This window comes from Nematolebias whitei, chromosome 10, assembly GCF_014905685.2.
Source record: "Nematolebias whitei isolate Nwh7 chromosome 10, NemWhi1, whole genome shotgun sequence".
NCBI lineage: Eukaryota > Metazoa > Chordata > Actinopteri > Cyprinodontiformes > Rivulidae > Nematolebias > Nematolebias whitei.
Window position 1 is genome coordinate 21,750,586 of NC_056507.1, and position 7,250 is coordinate 21,757,835.

The window sequence follows — 7,250 nt, forward strand, 5'->3', positions numbered from 1 at the left end:
AAGTTTTGGACTATCAATTTTTGCATTCTACTCTGCCAAGATATGGTGAAAAACATGGATACTTGAGTTCAGGAACAAACACGTGTTCAATGTGCTTTTTCTAATGCTGTCACATTTTGCACCTCATGGTTACTGTTTGATTATTCGCGATGTAGAAGAAAAATTATTATATTTTTATTTGTTTTTCTTCTATAATTTAATTTTCTGAAACAAACTTTCAGATAAATGTCTTGCTGCTTAACTTCATCATTATACACAAATTTGTTGCAAATGATGCTCAACTACTACCACACCAGGTTCAACTCAAAAGCTGCAGAAATGACTGAGTTGCTTTGTGGAAACCATCTTGGACTGGACTGACTTAAAAAAATCAATTGTAATGAAAACTTTCATAAAGTTTTAATATAATTTGTGCAGTGGATCATGATATTTTGCTAACAGTCCAACCTAAAAGTCTCCAATAGTTAATGGCAGTGTTTTAAAAAATGAACTTGTGATATCAGTTAGTGCTCTGATTATGTGTTGGGGATGTCAGCTACTACTATATCTAATTTTAGCTTAATATATTTACATTCGACTGTTGTGTAACCATTTTTAAACTACGGTAGTCTTCTTCAAATGTGGCTAACCCCCGAAAGTTAACTAGAGAAACTGCATTTCCTGCGAAAATGCAGTGTGAATGCTTGCTGAAGAACTTGCTAAAAAACAGCTGAAATCAGCTAAAAACATGCTGAATTTTAGCTGAAAAGAAAGAACAAGCCTAAATTAGCAGAATAAAGTAGAAAGAACACATATTTGCTGAATTAGGTTTAAACAAGCAGCATACGAAATTAGCTAATTAGCTTTTTGAAATTAGCAAAAATAGCTGAAACGTAGCTGAAAAGGCAGACGCAGGCTTAAACTACCAAAAGGAAGTGGAAAGAGCCGAAAAATAACCTAAAAAATGTGAAATTAGCTGAAAAGGCTAAAAATACTGTAGCATAAAACAGCTAAATAAAAACTTAAATAACAAACTAGAAGAAATAAGCTGAAAGGAGAAAAAAGCTTAAATTAGCAGAAAGAAGTTAATTAGGCTGAAAGTAGCAGAAATATTTTTCAAAAAGCTGCACCAATACCAAAAGTTACAGCAGGATATCCTGAAAAAGCTAAATGTTTTGATATATTTGTTGAAATAGCACAAAAATTGTGGAACGAGAAAGATGCCAGAAAAAAACCCATATGGAATAGGGATAACAGCCATGAATAATAAATATAAACAGGAAAACAATAGTGTGAATGCATATTCACACAATAAGTTGCAAACTCAATTAAAAGTTTTATTGAAATCCGTCCACTGGTTCATGTGATATTTTTCTGACAAAACGCAAACACGTCATCAGTCTTTGCTGGCTTTTGATAAATAAGCTCTCTTCCTCGTGGACAGTCATGTCAAACTGGTTCAAAACCAACGTTTCAGAAAAAAACAAACAAAAAAAAAAACTGTCCAGGTGACCTGACTGAAAATAGCTGGATTGTATACCTGGATTATTGAGCATGGACTTTGTTGGTTTTGAACCCGTTTGACATGACTGTCACGAGGGAGAGGGCCAGCACCGGAGGAGGGGGCGTGCCAAAGAGACCATCTTAGCACCAACATAACTGGTTTGTTCCACTTTGGAGTAAGCTGTTGGGGGAATAATCAGTTTTGTGTTGTGTGTTTCCTTGACTGAAGAAGCCTTCTGGATGGAAGGTGAAACGTTTCAGCACCAACAAAAAAAAAGGACACTGTCCTGACTGAAAATTGTTGGATAGCCTACATGATATTAATTCAGCAGGAGTCTCGAGACAACAGCGTCGTGTTTGATGTTTAAAAGTTATCCTCGTGCGTTGCAGCTTTAAACAGTCCATGATGCCTTGCGGTGTCCCAGTTCCAGGCAGGCGGCGGAGCAGCAGGAGCACTGAGCCGGGGAGGAGGAGAGGAGGAGGAGAGGGGGTATTTTTCCGCAGCTCTCTGCTCTCACCGCCGACAGGACAAACACAAACTTTCAGACAGCACCTCCCAACGTCATTTTCTTGTTTTGCCGAACCGTCCGTGTCCTCCTGCTCTGATTTCTGAACGCGCTTTTCTTTTCTTTTGACGCAGTTCTCCTCTGGAAGTGATTTATCGAGCAAACGGAGGAGAAGGACACATTTTTCTTTTTCTTTTTTTTTTTTTTGCGGAATCAATTCACGCTAATATTTTGTGTTTTTCTTCCGAAACTTCCACCCTGAGAGGAGAGAACTGAACCCGGTCCTGTTCGCACCTGAAAGGTAAAATGACGACCTTTTAAAATGTTCTTTAGCAGAATGAGCCTCAGCTGAGCTGGTTGTAGGATGAGGCAGAAATAACGGAAACATTTAGAGGGGTATCTCTGAAACCAGCTACAGCCTTCTTCTTTAACGCCATTGGGCTCCTCCAGTCTCCTAACTTGATACAATCACCGTTTAATCTCAAGATATCATGCTTTTAATTAGTCCCCATTTCTAAGTCCAACTCGGGACTTTTTGATGTTCTGTTGTTGGATCTTGGAGAGTTTCAGAACAGGCCAAAAATGTTGCTTTGCTCTTATTTTTAACGCTGCTTCTCCCATTTCTTACAGCACCCTCACACTTTCATCCTAAAAGTCCTCATCCTTTACCAGATTTCATGGAAGAGTTCTGGGTTAGTGCTGGTTTTGTGGATCCAGATTAGTTTCTTTCCACACCACTGTCTGACCTACAAATGCACACACAGTGCTGCAGGATCCACCTGTAGAGCTGTGGCATTCAGACTTCAGGTTTGATGTCCCCAAACACTTCAAGCATGTCTGTGCTGCAGTTAGCATGGACTGTGTGGCACTGCTTGTGTCAAAGCTTTTAGTTTAGTAAGTCGGCACCAGACGATGTTTTACAAACCTCAGTAACGTATAAATTGGCCAGATGCCTGTCGTAGAGCTGCTTGCAGTGCCTCTGCTCTGCTCCAGGAGCCTGCTGCTTCTACAAAGCTGGCCAGTGAGCAGTGAACATGGCAAGGGAACAAAGGCGGCATTATTGCTGGCTGAGCGTGCCGTCCAGATGTTGGAGATCCAGCCAGCGTTGACCTATCGAGTGGGGGAAGGCTGCTTCGGCTCCTAATAGTTAAATATCTGCCATGCAGACTGAGGAGACGAGTCTAGCTCCAGGGTGGGGGCCCCTCAAGAGCTCAGCTGTAGGAGTTGCGTGTAGCGTGACAGGATGTGGGTTTAATCTCAAACACTCGAGTCTTTAGGGAACTTACTCTCTCGTTTAGGCTTTAGATCAGTGGCTTCCAAACCTTTCAGATGGGCCTATGAATCAAAAGTGGCAAAGACTCGTGACCATGTCTTTTGTTAGTTGAAGTAAACATTGATAAGCTGTTTAACAAAAAAAAAAACACTTTCCATTTGTTAATACTGTTTCTATCTTTTTGAAATGGTTAAGAATAAGTACACTATTGACAGTCATTTATTTTTTTTAAATAATGGGATTTCTGTAGATCTTAAGAACCCCTCGCTTAGTGTTTTGACCAATAATGAGTTCTCAACCCCAACGTTAGGAGCCGCTGCTTTAGATCTTTGGGAAAGGGCAAGATTTATGCACAAAAAAAGTGTATTTTAACTTCTTCAAGGCAGATAATTTTGATACGGTTTGGTCCAGTTTATTAAGGCACAGTGTCACCTTTCTTTGCTACTACCGGCAATTTTCATGCCAAACATTTGATCTATAGACACATCTGGTAAAGTGTGTGAAAATCATTGATGCCATTAAAAAAATTATTCTACATTTGTTTTTACTTTAAAAAGAAGTGGATTCCGATTTAATCTATTCTGATAGTTTTAGACAAAACAGCGCCAAAGTCCTAATCACTATCCTAGTATTAGATAATCTTAAATCCATGTGATTCAGTGCATTCTTTTAGTGTCATTACCTTTCACTCCGTGAGCTACGATCGCCAAGCAGAGACAGACCCATAACTTTCTTATCTCGTAGTCACGGCCAGTAGCTTTCTCACGGCGCAGGAATGCATCGCCTGGTTGTTATCAGGTCCCACTCTGCAGGATCAAGGTTTTCTTCTGGTCTTTACCATGCTCTGTAATGCTTACACTTGTAGAGGGCATTGTGTACACACTGGGCTGGCATGAAGAACTTTGCGGCCCAGTTAGTCATGCAGGATGTTAAACTGTCAACATGGTGTGCAATGATCGCAAATTGTTGCAATTCTTTACTGATTTACATCTTGAGATTAGAGGCGTTTGCGTAGTCATCACAGCCAAGGAGCATTGAAAAGAACCGAAAATGATTTCTGCAGTTTGTTCCAACACAGCCGCCACCAGTGCCTCCACAATAAAATCAGCGTCTGGCTCTTGTTGCTCGCAGAGATCCTATTTCACAACAGATCTGTTGCCAATTACAGCACAGTATAAATCGCTAGTAATTACATGGTACTCTACTGCGTGCACAGTTTGGTAATTGACAAGAGGACTTGGGCTGTAGACTGATGTTGCTCAAGTTTGTAAGGAATCTCCTTTTGTTTTTCATTAAGCTAGAGTTTCAGAAGACGAGAAACCTTCACTGTAGTTTTGTTGAGCTGTATATTCTCATCCATCAGATTATTCTAGGTTCCGATTTTGTAAAGCTCTGAGCTGCTAAATTAGATTTTAGCCAATGCACATTTATTTCTTACAGCTAGAAGCAAAAGTAGTTCAAGTTTTTAGGTGTTAGGCCTCATACCTACGTGCAAGCTTGCAGCTTTCATCCATCTGTCCGAATGCTGTGTCTATAACCTGCCTGCCAGGTTCTTCTGTTCTTACCATTTTTGTTGAAATCTACAGTTAGGATTTTTTTGACTTTGGTGGAAACTGTATATTGTTCAGATTTGACCTTCAAGGTCCTAACGTTTTTGTTGTCAGTTCTTTCTTTTTTTTTGCTACTTTTACAGAAGAGAAATGCAGCAAGCCACATTGTTTTTTTATGCAACTGCTAGGTTCACATATGTCTTTTGTTTAAGCAGGAGCTAATGTTTTAATAGAAACTCTCGGGTTTAGTAGCAAATTGAACAGTTTACATAACTTATTAGGAATGGGAATCTCATGACTTGATTTAATTAGAATTTAGAGAGCTGTAAAATAATTCTTGATGCATTATAACTATCTTGACACATAAATGTCTATGGGTTATTTTACATGAATTCATCATTTATTTTCCCAACTAAAAGAGTGCACAATAATGTGTCAAAAAACTATTCAACACAGGCTGTTGACCCAAAAATAGCATCGATGCTAACGTAACATTAAAAACACCATAGAAGAGCTGATCCTGTCTATCACTGTATACACAAATAAAATGTGTCAGTGTTATTACTGTAAATTAATGTAAATGTTTGATGTTAAACTTTGATTCTGTTAATAAATGACCGCATTCATTTGATGGGTCAAAGAAAATTAACGTCTCACGTTACATTTTAATTATTCAATGCACAATATTATTCAGTCCAGAAAAATGAATGAATCCGTTTAATTTATGAATATATCACAGGTATATGTTCATCTACACTGGAAACAATTATGTAATGACTACTTAAACAGTTTTTTACAGACATGATCTTTGGGGTTCAGTAAAGAAAAGGTTTAAAAGATGTGAAAACACATATCTACTGCAACATTTTTGTACTACAGAAAGCTTCAGTAACTACAGAGTAGCATCTACTCCGCTGCCTCTCCTAAAGTGGCAGCACAGATTAACATGTACATTGAATTATGTATTATCATTCAGAAGCCTATGTCTGTGATGCAGTGCATCAAAAAATACATTTTACCTCCCACCTCCACACATTAGTAGAAAATCCACGTCATGTCAAGTTACACTGAAATTGTCTTCTTCACTCTGTAAAAACTTCCACACTGAAGACAACATTTGTTAACACAAGTTAATGCTGCAAATTAATGGTTGTGGTGTGTTCACAAACCAAAAAGCAATTGTTTGATCAACTGGTTAGTCAATCTGAAAATGGTTTAATTCCAGATGTTAGCTGATTGGTGTATTCCTTATGAATTCCTTTAGAATTATAATCTGCACATATTGTTTGCCTGTTTCAATATTTTCATTGTGAACAATAGTTAACAAATGTGAACAGACACTTGAATAGTAGGGATGCACAATATTGGATTTTCGGTCGATAACCGATATGCTATTATGTTAAAACTTATTTGATCGATACCAATACCAATATTTTTTCCACCTAGACTTATTTACAGAGAGCTTTCTCTGCTGTGGAGTTAAAATACTACATTACTCTGCATAATCTTTGTCAGTTTGGCCGCTATCAAATGCAGATGCCAAAAAGGGGTTTGAAAATGATGAAACACTTCAACTTGAATTATGTGTAAAGTCAAATTCATTCATGACTTTTACTCTCTCTAACACAATGACAACACTCAAACAGTGCAAATTTGTACATTTTCACAAATCTAAGCTCAACCTATTCACAAGCGACATGTAAAAAGCATATCAGTAGTAGTGCATTAATAGATATACTTGACAGTTTCTTAAATTAAAAATGAACTTAAAACAGAAGCCTTTTATATTGGTGTTATTTTGATGGAATGGCCAATGTCCGATATTTAATTTTATTGCTAATATTGGCCGATACCATGCCGATAATATCGAGCGTCATTATTGAATAGCATGTGCTTGTGAGATGATGGTTTCCACTGAGATCATTTTTCTCCAGGCTTTCTGTTCACTTTAATGTAATGAACACCCATTTTATGTTGCATTCCCATGTGTTCAGTAAAGCACTGAACAGAACAATGCATGGCCAGTTTTTGATGCTTGTAAATTCAACTGAGTGCACTGTAAAAGTAAATACTCCCCAAGTATTTCTGTACGGTTTGTTTTTCAAACACCCACATGAGCATATGGTCGAATGTTCACTCCCGCAGCCAGCTGAAGCCTTTTCTCTGCCAGCTTGCTCTGCTCCTCCTGTAAGTCTGGAGAATTGTCATCAGCAGCCGGGGAGGCAGGCTGTTCACTTCTTCTCATAAACACACCTCCACGTTCACAAGAATGCACGAAACACAAAACAAATGTGTGCCTACACTGAAATCATTTGGACTTGAGGTTTCAGAGAAGTTTACCGTCTCAGCTGAGCTTAAATAGAACTCACAGAAAAGCACATGCCCATCAGCTTCATGAAGTGCCTTTCTGGCAAAAGGCGAGCAGCACAAATCAGGAGC

At 38.4% G+C, this 7,250-nt stretch overlaps 1 protein-coding gene across 2 annotated transcripts in view; it reads left to right on the forward strand.

The window, feature by feature from the left end:
* The first annotated feature begins 2,003 nt into the window (after positions 1-2,003).
* Positions 2,004-7,250, forward strand: part of LOC119415630 (ras association domain-containing protein 8) — a 19,625-nt gene continuing 14,378 nt past the window's right edge. For both annotated transcript variants that reach the window (XM_037682785.1, XM_037682787.1), the window contains exon 1: positions 2,004-2,289. The gene's annotated coding sequence lies outside the window, so the exon portion shown is untranslated. The remainder of the gene's footprint in view (positions 2,290-7,250) is intronic.